Genomic DNA, 13,225 nt, shown 5'->3' with positions numbered 1-13,225 from the left:
CCACCGACCCCAGGGTCCCCCAAGCCCCCCCCCCAAACCCCAGCCCAGCCCCCCCAGGTCCCAGCCCTACCTTGGCGGTGGATTGCACCGCCGACTCCGGGGGGTAGACGATGAAGTGGCGGAGGGTGAAGCCGAACCCCCCCTGCGAACTCTTCCGCAGCACCACTGTCTTTGGACCCACCCAGGGGAAGGGTCCCTCCGGGGGAGCGTTGGCATTCGGGGACGCCCCATCTCTTCGGCCCGGCGTTGGCTGTAGAGGACGAGGAGGAAGATGTCACTTTGGGGGGGGGAAGTGTAGGCAGTCAGCCCCCCCCAGCCTCCTCAAAGCCCCATGCTGGGGGCTGAAATCTGCTGGAAAAGCCACTCTGCTCCTTGGAACCCCCTCCCTACTCCCAGCTTGGTGGCAGCAAATTCCAGCCCCCATAGACCATCCCACCAGCATCCCCCGAGACTCCTCGTATAGGGTCTTTTGGGAGAAGATGCATGGAAAGGAAATAAATAAAAAAAAGGGGGGAGACAACGAGCTGTGCCTGGGGGTCTGGATGGGACCCAGGAGGCAGTGCGGCAGGAGGAGAGATGGGGGCGGATGGGGGAGATGGGTACAAAAAGTCCCTTTCCGATGACACCACGGTAATAACCTCAGGCAAGCCGGAAAGAGCCGTCCGGGAGGCGGTTGGATGAGTGATGCTTCCCGAGATGGGGCAGGGACCTGGCACTGTGTCGGGCTCTGGCAGGGGACGCTGGCTGGAGCAGCGGATGGGACCAAGAGGGACATGGCTCTGTCCCACGGCCCCCCAGTGTCGGTGTCAGGAGGGGGAACGGGGCCATGGCAGAGCCGGAGCAGCCACAGGCATCTCGCCTGGCACCTGGGCAGGGAGCTTGGAGAGACAGCAGGAATCCTGACACCTTGGCTGAGTTCGGGAGGGTTTAGCACAGCCCCGGCGAGGGATGTTGCTGCTCTCTGTGGCTGCACATCTGGCTGCACATCTGGCTGTGCATGCACACCAGCCCTGCTGAGGCAGGAGCAGCCCCGTGGCCAAAGGGAGCAGAGGGCCCCGCCAGCATCGAGCTCTGCTAAAATCGGAAAAATCGGCAACCTGGGAGCGGGCAGGGACAGGCAGGGGAGCGGCAGCCCGGCAGAAGGGGATCCACTGGGGTTCTGCCCAAGTGCCGTCTCCTTCCCCGCTGCAGCAGCCGGAGTCAGCCCATCCCGGGGCGAGGGTGTTAAAATTCAGGCGCTGTCTCGGTTGAAGCGATGGATGGAGAGCGGGGAGGGGAGAGGGACGCACAAAGGGACGAGGCACAAAAAGCCTTTGTCTGAGCCTGTGCTGAGTGGGCCTTTTTGCTGCCGGTGGGGAAATCTGAAATCTGACAGCAGCTCAGCGGGGCCAGGCTGCACCCCCTGTGCTGGCACGTCCCGCACGGGGCCTGGCTGCTGGTGGGACTGGGGGTCCCGTTCCCCTGAGGACAGGGTCCCCGTGGTGAGGGTACGGCTCTGGCACTGCAGCCCACAAGGCATCGCCCTGGCACGGCACCCACAGACCCACTCCATCACCCGGGGAGGGGTACAAGGGCTTTGGGTGCTCGCATACACCGCGGGTACCCCAAAACATAAAGAGACCTGCAGTGCTCCAAATGCTGGCACAGGAGAGCCAGAAAACCCCACTACCAGCACCATACAGGGGGCAAAGCTCCCCACGAGCCCCCACACCCTCCCTGCACCGCAGATGTCCCAACCGGTGACCCAAAACCAGATGGCAACGGGCTCCCCACGCTCCCGCAGGGACCCCCACCCCTTCACCCCGGGGCCACGAGCATCCCGGCGCGGCGCCTGTCCCCATCTGCGCCCTCCATTGTGTCGGCCGCCGGCTCGCTGGATTATTTTTAAGCTGACAGCTGAATGTGCCCTGCTGATTCTAACCGGCACAGACAAGCCTCAGAGAGGGTACGATCAGTGGAGACACCAACGGCAGCACCGACCCGCAGGGATGGGGACGTGTCCCTGTGTCACGGGCACACCGGAGCCGTGGCTATGGTTCCAGCATGCCCGTGACACAGGGACACGTCCCCGAGTGTGGTGTGCCCGTTACAGCATCGGTGGTCCCCCAAACCTGGTCCCATGAACCTGAATCTGGCCTTACAGCTGAGCAAAAGGAGATACCTGCATCGCAAACAACCCCCCCAGACTGCTTTCCGTCTCCATCCCAAGGTCCCGTAACTCACGGCGGAGGACAGATCATTTGGGAATGCTCCCATCCTGCAGGGACCCAGCACCCTGACCCTGCTGCCAAGGACGGGTGTTCGCCTTGCCCTGATTAAGTTTCCTTTGGGACTTTTACAGTCTCAACGTGGTGCCTCTCCCCCTCCGGATCCCAGCTCCCCCTTGTCCCCCCAGCCTGACAGGGGAAGTCACCCACTGCAGAGACCCTGCAAAGGGCCCTGCAAGGGGGAGTGGGCAGAGCAAACCATCCCAGACCGCTATGCCTCAGTTTCCCTCTTCACCCACCCTGGCTTGGAGCATTTTGGGCTGCAAAGCCCCCAGCTGTGGGCTCGGACATCCCCCAACGCTGGCTCACAGCCCCACAGATGCTCCAGCTCCCCCGGCAGTGGGGTTGACACCCGATTTGTCACCTCAGCCATTTGTCCTCAGCACCCCGTCCCCCCTCCCCGCAGGGGGACAGTTACCTCCCGACTTTTTGGCTTTATTTTAACCTCAACCCGGCAATTTCTGCCGTGCTCCCACCAGTTGCGTCCTGCCCCTTAGCCTGGCTCCCCCAGGCCCCTGTCCCGCAAGGGCTGTGGGCAGCGAGGACTGGGGGGGGAACGGGGGACCCCCTTGTTCCTTGCGAGAATGGCTTGCGCAAGCGGCTGCGACAGCCCAGGTCTGGGCACGCCGCCCCCCTGGACCCCTGCGCCCAGACAGCCCTAACGCCTGCAAGGTCCCTTGCCCCCCCAGCATGGGTGTCACCGGGTCCCTGTACCCCATGTCACCGTCCCACCTCGCTCCCCCCCATGGGGACACAATGGGAGAGGGAGCTCCCCTCCGGTGTCCCGCTCCTGCAGACCCCTTCGGGGGGGCAGGATCCGTCCCCCCTCCCGGACACGGCGAGCAGGGCAGCAGGAGCAAAACACCCAGGCGCAGCCCTGTCCTTGCCAGCCCTCCTGCCTTCGCAGCCACCAGCCGGGACCCCCCAACCTCAGCCCTTCCTCCAGCATGGGAGGGGACGAAGGGGAGCTGGGACAGCCCCAGGCCCCCCCCCACACTGGGGGGAGCCCCCCCATCCCCTGCCCTCCCCTGCAAAGCACCCCCCCCCATCCCCCGCCTCCCCAAAATGAGGCGCGACACGCAGCGTCTCCGGCACGCGGTTCTCACCCGGCGGCACTTGTCGGTGCGGGGGGGCGTGCGGCCGTGTCGGGGGGCCGGGGGCCAGCGGTGGTCCGGGGCGGCAGCGTGGCAACGCAAGCTGCTCAGCCAAATGCAGCGGGGCTCGGGCGAGCTGCAGTCCACCCCGACGGCACGCTCGAAGCGCCAGCCCTTGCCGGCTCGCTCCACGCTCCACAGCCCCTTGCTCACCACCGTCACGGGGCTGGGGGCTGGCGGGGGTCTGGGGGGGCCCCGCAACACCCGCCGGGACCCCCGCTCCCCTCTACCCACGCTCTCCTCCACCATGCGGCCGCAATCCCGGCCCAGCTTCGGCAGGCGAGGTGCAGCGGCGTGGGCTGTCAGCCGGCGGCCGGCACGGCCATGGGCTCCGCCGCCTCCTTCACTGGCTTCGACCCCCGAATTGGGGAGCACGGCGGTGGGGGCTGGCTGCCGGGGGTGGCGTGGGGCCGGCTGCGCCGTCTCGCATGGCTCGGGCGACGCGTGGTGCTCCCAACCCGGCGATGCCGCACGCAAGCTCGCACGCTCCGGCGAGCGACGGCAGCCCCGGCGCGACGGGCGGCAGCCGGCCCCCACCCAGCCACCCGCGTTGTGTGGGGATGGACGGAGGGTGGGAGGGAGGGAGGGAGGGATGGACGGAGGGTGGGATGGAGGGATGGAGGGATGGACGGAGGGTGGGAAGGACAGAGGGTGGGATGGAGGGAGGGCGGGCGGCCGCACGCCCCAGCTGGGCTGGCGGACTGGGGCTCAGCTGCTGGCAGGGATCAGCGTGCCCAGCCCACCGCCCCCCGTGCCGAGCCAGCCCCCGCCGCCTGCAGTGTCACTTTGCCCAGACTTTCCCTTTTTTCTTTCTTTCTTCTTTTTTTTTTCTTTTTTTTTTTAATCCACCCCCTTCTTCCTCCATCACCCCGGGCAGCATCCCACCCTCCCCACTTCCTCCTCTCCCTCCTCCCGGCCCCTTCCTTCCTTCCTTCCTCCGCTTACTCTCCACAGGGCACCGGGCGATGCCGGGGACAGGGAGGGGGACAGCCTGCGGGTGCGGCAAGTGTCCCCCCCTGCTCGCTCAGGAGACGAGCCACCACCGGGCTCTGCAAGGGGGGAGCCAGTGGGGGCTCCAAGACACGCCTGGTCCCCTCTCTGTCCCCAGCACCCAGCACCAGGAGCCAAACCAACAGTCCCCCCAAGCCCCATCTCCCATTTTGGGGGATACCCAGGGCTACAGGCACACTGGGTCCCTCTTGTGCCCTGGGCACGGAGCCACCAGCCCCCAGGGTTCAATCCTGGCTCCCCAGTGTTGAGCCTGCAGGCAGGGATGCCAAACTGCCCTCGTCACTGGTTCCCGGGGGCTCCCGCTGCTCCGGGGGGACAAAACACCCTTCCCCAGCCCACCCTGCAACCCCTTTGCGCCCCCCGAACCGCTCTCCACTTTGGTGGCCAAAACCTGGGAGGAATAAGGAAAACAGCAGCACCTTGGCGAGCCCAGCGCCCGTGGACACCCAACGCGGGCAAGGGCTGTGGGTGGGCAGCATCCCCCTGCCCTGCCTCCCCCCAACACTGCCTGTCCCCATTCCCGCACGAGGGGGTCCCGTGCCACATTCCTGCCGTGCTGGAGGCCAAGGAAAGGCACGTGCGGCCGCGCCGGGGAAATGCCGGGCATTGCTGGGATTGCAGCCCGCAGCCTTGGGGGCCAGCAGCCCCGCTCACCACGGCCCCCTCCTCTCCTTTGCCCCTCTCCACCCCATCAGCAGGACCAGCCCACCGGTACGATGCCACACGCCCCATTCCTGCAGCCACCAGCCAGGCTGGCACTGGACACCAGTAAGGTGCGATGTCCCGCGGACTCCCTGCATGCTGGCAGCGCTTCGGCGTTCAGCACATCCCCAGCGTCTACCCCGGCCAAAGCGCCACGGCTCTGCCCCAAAACAGCCCCAGCACCTGCCCTGAGCCCCGACAACGGGCTGGCTTGACTTGGCTTGGTGGCAGCCACATCCCCAGGGACCCAGCTGCACATCCCCAGCGCAATTCATGGCACCGTTCCGGTGCCTCTGCACCGGCAGCCCAGGGAGAAATCAGGACGGGGAAATGTGGGAGCCAAATCCCTGCTATCGCTTTCCTCCCCTGGCCAGCCCGACATCAGCTGGGTGCGTGTGCCGGGGCTGGGGAGGGGGGTCTCCCATGGGAACCACCCTGGGGGCAGCCCCGCGACCCCCCCCTAAGCCTGGGGACAGGCAGCCTGCAGAGCTGCCGGCATGTCCCGGCAGGCAGAGCTGCCCAGGGCAGCGAGACGGGGCTGACACAGCTGTTGGTGTGAGCAGCACCCGGGGGGGGCTTCGCTTTCCAGCTGGAAGGGGGAAAAGAGCAGCCTGATGCGGTGGGCTGGCTCCGGCTGGGGGTCCCGGGGCAGCTGGAGCAGCACGGGCTGCCCTGGGGACAGCGGGTCTGATCCTGCCACCTCCGCTCACACCTTTCCTGGCAGCATTCAACAAGCAGGCAGGAGCTACCCCAGCAGCCTGGGGGTGCGGGGATCTGCTGAAGAAGGGGTCCCCAGCCCCCGGGGTGGGGTGTCAAGAGGAGGACGGGTCTCAGGATTGTTCCCGCAGCCCAAAGCGGGAAAGGTCAGGCGGCGTTCGCGGGGGCAGATTCCACCCCGAGGAATGCGAGCGCGCCTGGATGCCTTCCAAAATACTTGTGTTTTGCACAGGAGTGTCCTAAATACGCAGCCAAACAGGAGCAAGGGGGAAGGCAACACGCTCCCGGCATGCACCGCCGGGGCAGGCGCGCAGGCGTTTGGGGGGGGACACACACGCACCCACCCGTGCACGCACCCACGCTGCCGGTGGGCTGCAGGGCCCTCTGCCGGCATCGCCCCCCTGCCTGCGCCCCCAACCAAACCTGTTGGGAAACTGAGGCACGGGCTTCGCTTGCCTTCACCCGGGGGGGATGTCCCCATATTTTGCACCGATGCCACCCCCTTGCCCCATGGCTGCTGCTCCTGGGGGTCTCCCACCCTGCTCGGACCCTGGTGACACCCCCAGGATGGGACCCGGTGGTCCCAGCTTGGCGGGGGTGACACTTCCCACCACCACGTCCCGGCCCCACCAGCTGCGGCTGTGGGTCCCTGCCAGCGGGGCCATCGCAACCCCTGGCACGCGGCGAGGATAACGTCACGCTCCAGGCAGGAACAGAGGACAGAGGGACAGGCAGCTGCCGGTCCTGCCACCGCCACGGCGTGCTGGGATCGGTCCCAGCCTCCCTCCTTTGGCACCGCTTTCCACGCGGGAAGGAGGTTTCTGCAGCACAGAGCCGGCGGCGTGCAGGGCCGGAGGGGGGCAAACGCTAATCCCTCCCGAACAGCGAGCTGAGATTAGGGTCAGAAAAATGAGGTTTTAATAGGATTTTCAGGGAGGAGAAAGCCATGTTGAGACAATAACCGATTTCCAGCCCTTATATGGCAAAACTGCTGCCTGCTCCCACCTGCGACGGGTCCCAGTGGGGAAGGGGGGGACTGGAGTCCCACCCGCACCCCTCGGTTCCAGCCAGTTCTGGTGGCATTTGGGGAGGCAGCACCCCCAAAGGCAGCCAAGACTGATGCTCCCCTGCAGGCAGGGGCTGCTTGCACCCACCCGTGCATCCCAGGCAAAGCGAGGATGCTCCAGCAGCGGGACCCGGCCCAGGGGATGTGGTGGCAAGAAAACGGGGGGGCAGCATCCAGGTGACCGCACCGGGAGCAGCCGGACAGCCCGCCTGGCCGTGCCCCAGCCTCCAGGATTACCACCCTGCAGGAGAAAGCATTTTAATTCTCTTTAACCCAAACCAGGGCTGAGGAGCTTTGCAGCTCAGCGGGGATTTGGGGGCTTGCTTGCTTACTTGCTTGCACATAGCCGGCGCATGCTCCCCTGCCCCCCGGGATGTCTCTGCCCCGGCACGGCACGGCTGCATCCCCCAAGGACCAGGAGGGAGGTTGGCTGGGAGCCGCTGGGAAGCAGATGCACATCCCACGTGGGAGCAGCAGAACTGGGAAGAGGAGGCAGCAACACCTCAGTGATGGAAAGAAACTGGAAGAGACGTCTCCCGGTACCCACCTCGGGCTGCTGGCAGCCCCTGGGCCATGTCCCAGCCTGGGCAGGGATTTATCAGGATGGATGCACCATCCGTAGGCAGGGCAGGAACCCCCCCAGACAGCTTTCAGCTGTCGGGATGAGCAAAGCTGGCAAGGCTTGCTCTGAGCATCCATGAAGTTGCCAAGCGGACACTGTCCTCTCTCCCCACCAGCTCCACAACCGCCCGGCTTTCAGCCAGCACCCAAGCACCCACCGAGCCGCTCACAGTGCCGCCGTGCCTGGGCAAACCCCACAGACCTCGCAGGGGAACCAGAGACGGCTGCCGGGACCCACGGCTCAAGCAGAGGCATGGGTCTCCCCATCCTCACAGCCAGTCCTGGGGACGACACAGGACAGGGGTCCCGCGGGAGATGTTGGCCCAGCAGCACCAAGCGGCTGGGTGGGCGCTGCCAAGGGCACGGCTTGACCCACTGCCATATCCTACCCCATGCCGGAGCCACCTGCCTGTCTGGGGACCCCCACCTGCATCCCCATCATCCGAAGCAGCCAGGAGGGGAGTGACACTGAGCCAAGTGCCAAATTGAAGCGGAGCGGCAAGGAGGCCGGAGGAGCCGCAAACTGGCTCTCTGACATTCCTCCCGCTCCGGTTTGGGTGTTAACGTGGGGAAGGAAATCGCCTTGTTCCTTCCCAAAGCAAACTTTTATCTTGACAGCGTCTCCTTTGCAGCCCCGTCGTCAGCCCGTGCCGGGTCCCCGCTTGGCTCCGTCCCCTCCCAGCTGCACCGTGACCAAACCAAGCTCCCTTCTGGCACCCTCTGTGCCCTGGACACCAGCCCCAGCTCTGCAGAGCTCTCATTCCTGCCATGTCTCAAAGCAACAGCCCTGGAGGGCTCCAGCTCACCCAGCCAGGGGGTCCCTAGTGCCACATTCAGAGTAATTTGGGAATGTGGCCAGAGAGCCTCATCCCTTTCCTGACCTCTCCTCACCAGGCTGCCAGCCCCAGTGCCCACCGTGGCTCTCCGGCCACGTGGCTCTGCCTGTGCTGGTCCCCACCACTGTTGGCATCCCTGGTCGAGGTCCTGGGGCAGGATCGTCCCCGTTCGAGGATGTGCTGGCGGCCGCAACGCAGGCTGATGCCACCACATCGATACAAGCATGTACACGTGGAGCCTGCCCACGCTGCCGGCTCACGTGCCACCTCTGCTCGCGGCCCCACGTCACGATGCCGGGGCAGGATGCGGCTCCAACTCAGCCCTCCCAATTGTGCAGTGCCACGCTCTGCCTGCGAGAGCCCACCGCAGCACCTCCGGCCCCAGAGTGGAGTTACCCGCAGGGGACAGACCCGCAAGGGCCGGGGGATGCTTGCAGCTTCCCAGGACCACAACCCGGGGCAGCTCTGCCAGCTGGGACAGCCAGAGGCGGTTTTGGGGACGCTGCATCCCCTGTTAACGCAGCGGCTGCCTATGGCGCTGGTGGTGCCACCGTCCTGCGGCGAAGCCCTGCGGTCTCTTCCCTCAGAGCATCCTCCGCGCCAGCCCCCTCCGTGCCCCCCACCCATGGGTCCCCCAGCCCGCACGGCTCATCCTTAACACACGGTGCCAGCTGGGAATGTGGCTCCGAGGCAGGGATGAGGGCTGGGGACATGCACCGGAGCCGCACCAGGTCTGAGCTCAGCAAGGACGTGCCTGATGGCCCCCACGCCGAAGAGGCTGGGAAACACTGAGCCAGAGTGACACGGAGGAGAAGTTTTATCTCCCAGCCCACGAGGAAGTGGGACCAAGCGGGCTCACTGCCAGGGCTGCCTTCATCCCCAGCTCCTCCTCCTCTTTCTCTACCCTGTCCTAAAAACGGCGTTATCGGCAGCAAGCCCTAGAAAAGTAACAGGATTCCGTTTCCTGTTTTTCCCATGGAAACCCTCAAATAGAAGCTGGCCTCATTATTGCAATTTTTTGGGTCTCTTTTTTTTCAGCAGGGCTAACAATGAGCCATTTCCTCCGGCGGCTCCGAGAGGCACCTTGCGCTCTGCTCCCACTTCTCCGTGGCGGAAAATCCTACCCGGGGAGGTCAGGGGAAGGCTGCCTGCTCCTTCCAGCCTCTGCCCCATTCAAGGCCGGGGGCCCAGGGTGGGGGCCGTGGCCGTGCACCCCTCACACCCGTGGGGGACCCCCTCGCACCTCCGTGGGGTGCTGCCTGCGGACAAGGGCCAGCCTGAGGGCTGGGGTGGGAGCGCAGGGGTGGGCGATGCTCCGATGGGGGGGATGCACAGAAGTGCCACATCCTGCATCCCTCACTAGATGGTGAAAATAAAAAGCCGAGCGGGGTCCTGAGCCTCCCTCCAGCCACAGCGAGGACAGGAGGCAGCTTTGGGGACATGGATTTGGGGACAGCCGTGCTTCAGCAGCACCTCCTGTCCCGCTGCAGCCCCAGCACCGACACTCAACGGCGTTTTCCTGAGATTAGGAGCAGCCCAACATTTTTTCCCGCAGCCCACGTGCATCCATAAGCCAAACGGCCAGCTCGTCTCCCCTCCATCACCTCCCCACCCCACCGCTGCCCCCACACCCGGGGACATCAGCATCCCGCTGCTGGCACCACACCAGTCACCGCCAGCCCCGGCGGGGACCACGCTTCACCCCCAAAAGCACTGGCACCACAGCCCGGCCCCCCGCCTCGCACGGCAGAAAAAAGAGCCCACTATGTGCCACAATAGCCTGATTGTCCCCCGGAGCCACCGGGCTCCGTCCCACCCGCCCTGGGGTTGCCCCACGCGCTCGGCCCCATCAAGGGACCTACTGTTGCTGTCAGGGTGGCTGGTGAAGGGGGTGGGGGCACGGCAACCATGGGGACCCCTACGCCTGCACCCCGGGGTGCGCAGCAGCAGGTCTGGGGGTGCTGCCCTGGAGGTGCCGCCGAGGGTGGATGTTTTATGGCAGAGACGGTCCTGCCCCACGGGTGGCAGGGCAGGGGGGGTCACAGAGCCCCGGGACCTGCCTGGTTGCCCACCGTGGGGGGATCCGGCCCCCCAGGACAGCACCAGCGGCTGGGCTCAGGGATTATGGCAGGAATCTACTCCCTACGCCTGGCCGGGCACGGCTCACCGCAGCCCTGGCTCCCTCCTGCCGCAACGGGGTCTCGAGCAAGCAAAGCACTTGCAGGCACAGGCCAGGGGACCCCGCTGGGTCCCACCCCGGACCGAAAGCAGGATCAGTCCCCACGGTCACCGGTGTTCCGTTTCGGCCACGTTGCGATGACTCAACCCCCATCTCCCCTGGGGGGACCCCAGCTCCAGCTTTGCCCTCCAGCTCCCATTTTCCCAGCACGGCTGGGGAGCGGGACCGACCCTCTGTCCCAGCATCTTCCCACCCCAGGAGATCAACTTGCTCCAGGGACTGGGGACCCCAGGGCTTCGCACGGCAGAGACCAAACCTGTCGGGCACGTGGCCGATTCCCACCGAGGCGGCAGCACCGACCTGCTGGACCACGCCGCCACGGGTCTTGCAACACGCAGCCACATCAGCGAAGGCGTGCTCGCTGCGGTGCGGCCCGAGAAGGCAATTAGGGAAGATTTAATGAAATCCTGGGGATAAGCAGCCACGGAAAAGGAGTCAGCCGCTTCGGGTGCTCTGAGCCAGTGCCGGAGACGTCTGGGCCGCAGCCAGGAGGTCGGCGGCAGGTTTAAAGCAGCCACCCTGGTTTGCAACCTGGGGCATCCCAAGCCAGGCTGGCTCCTGGAAAGCTGGACAGGTTTTGGGAGCAGGCAGCACGGCATGGCACGGCACAGCTCGCGCAGCCGGCCCCACCGCTCGTGGCCTAGAGGCAGCCAGGTCGATATTTTCCAACTTGAGAGCTTAAAATAGGTCATCTATCTCCATTCCTTTTTAAATCAGGTCTTGCTGCCTGCTGAAGACAAACTTGGTTTATTAATGGGACGGCACCAACTTGAAACCTAATCTTTTCTTTTTTTTTTCCCCTTTAACGAGAATAAAAGACCATCCCTGGGGCTCAGCGGCTTCCCAGGATGAACCCCCCATCCCTCCATGTTTTTTCCCAGCGAGTGGCTCCACAGGAACCACGGAGAAGCCTCGGCCGCCAGCTCTGAGCACTCCTGGTACCTGGTTATGCAGCACCCACCCGCACCCCACAGCACCCACACCCCGCGAGGGGCACACAAGCCAGCCCCTGCACTCCGAACCCAAACCAAGAGCTGTTGCGAGATATCCCCCCTGCCAGACTTGCAACATCAAACCCCCAGAGACCACAGTCCCTGAGCCCTAAATAACGCCCAGCAGTGGTTCCTTGGCAGTTGATGCTGCCGATGACAGCACCCGGGGAAGAGGTGCCAGCCCTGGGGGGGGTTTAGGACACTACACATCACCCATCAGTTCTCCCACGGCGTGAGAGATAGGTGCCAGAGCTGCCAGCCGGGCACAGCGCATGATACACGTCAAGGTTAAAACCGCAGCAGCGGCGAGGTCAGAGCCCTCCGCATGACCGGCGACCCGTGGCTCCGAAAACCCCGATGTGGCCAGCCAGACCCCGGCATGGCATCACACCGCGTGCCCCAACCCGGCGCCGGTGCCAGGTTTCGCGCTTGCAAGGCAGGATTGCGGCAGCAGCTCCGAGCACAGGCTTTTCCTGTCTTTCAAGTTCAGGGTTCAGAAAGAAAGGGGGGGAAAAAAAAAAAACCAAAACGCGTTAAGAAACTAAATTTGCGGAGCAGCGTTGGTAAATAGGGATGAAGGCAGCAGCCACGTAGGGACAAGGGCAGCAGCCGCTGGCCGAAGGGTTGGGGATGGTGGGGCACAGCCCCTGCCACGCAGCCCCGGGGGCGGCCGTCGGGCGGGATTTCTGCTTATGCAGCACAAAATCCTCGCTGGAGGATTGCAAAGCGCCTTTCTCACCACCGTCCTCCCCAGACGCACAGGGGGAGGCAGCGGCGGTTAAAGAACTCCCCCCCCAAGTCACCCAGTGCCCTAAGTGACCCAGTGAGCGGCGGGCAGAGGTGAGCACCGAGCAAAGCCCCCACACTCCACGTGCTGGCCCCCAGGAGGGCACATTTCACCCCAAAACGCAGCAGAAGAGCAGATTTCAAGAGACTTGAACACCTCCCCCCCCGAAAATCCAAACCCCAGAGCTCAGCGGTACAGAGTAAGCAGGGAGGAATCTGAAGAGAAACCATGATTAATGCTCAGCCGCTGCAACGAGCAGCACTCCTCATATCTGAACCATTTCGCACACCCCAATTAATCCTTTGAGGCTGGTTATTAGCCCCATCGCCGGGCCGAGGAAGCCGAGTTCAAATAACCAGGAACTGAGGAACAGAGGCCAAATTCAGCTCTGGGGCGAGGACGTGCAACCTCTGCTCAAATTAGCAGGCGTTCTGCCAGTCCGACACCGCGGCCCACATCCCTGCCCAGGCACTACCCCGGCGTGCCCCCCACCACCGGGACCCCAGCCCCAGGTCCCCCAGTGCCATCCCCATCCCCACCCGACGCCTTCATTGGGATTTGGCACGAAACGGGCAGGAAATGGGGTTTTAGCCAGCGGCTGAGCTGGCCTTCCTCGGCACCGTGCTGCTCCCCAGGGAGACGGGAATCGCCCCAGCGCCCTCCAGTCCAGCGCTGCCGGGCGATGCCGATGCCCACGCCACGGGAGGAGCGTTCGCAGCGTGGGTCAGCGGTGCTGTAAATACCTGCGCTGCTTCGAGGCTGGGGGGCTGCTCAGAGCTGGGGGAGCCAGATAGGGGCAGGACATGACCTCGAGGGGCTATAGGCTGGGGGAC

At 64.9% G+C, this 13,225-nt stretch overlaps 1 protein-coding gene across 1 annotated transcript in view; it reads right to left on the bottom strand.

Moving 5' to 3' along the window:
* The window catches only part of ARHGAP23 (Rho GTPase activating protein 23), a 16,347-nt gene extending 16,160 nt beyond the window's left edge, over positions 1-187 (bottom strand). Inside the window, exon 1 of the mRNA XM_010585684.1 lies at positions 71-187. The gene's annotated coding sequence lies outside the window, so the exon portion shown is untranslated. The remainder of the gene's footprint in view (positions 1-70) is intronic.
* Positions 188-13,225: the final 13,038 nt, after the last annotated feature.

The sequence above is a fragment of the Haliaeetus leucocephalus genome, unplaced genomic scaffold (genome assembly GCF_000737465.1).
Source record: "Haliaeetus leucocephalus isolate CR32 unplaced genomic scaffold, Haliaeetus_leucocephalus-4.0 Scaffold110, whole genome shotgun sequence".
In the NCBI taxonomy this organism is placed as follows: domain Eukaryota; kingdom Metazoa; phylum Chordata; class Aves; order Accipitriformes; family Accipitridae; genus Haliaeetus; species Haliaeetus leucocephalus.
The sequence above is the reverse complement of the archived record's forward strand: the minus strand, read 5'-3'. Positions and strand labels throughout refer to the sequence as shown.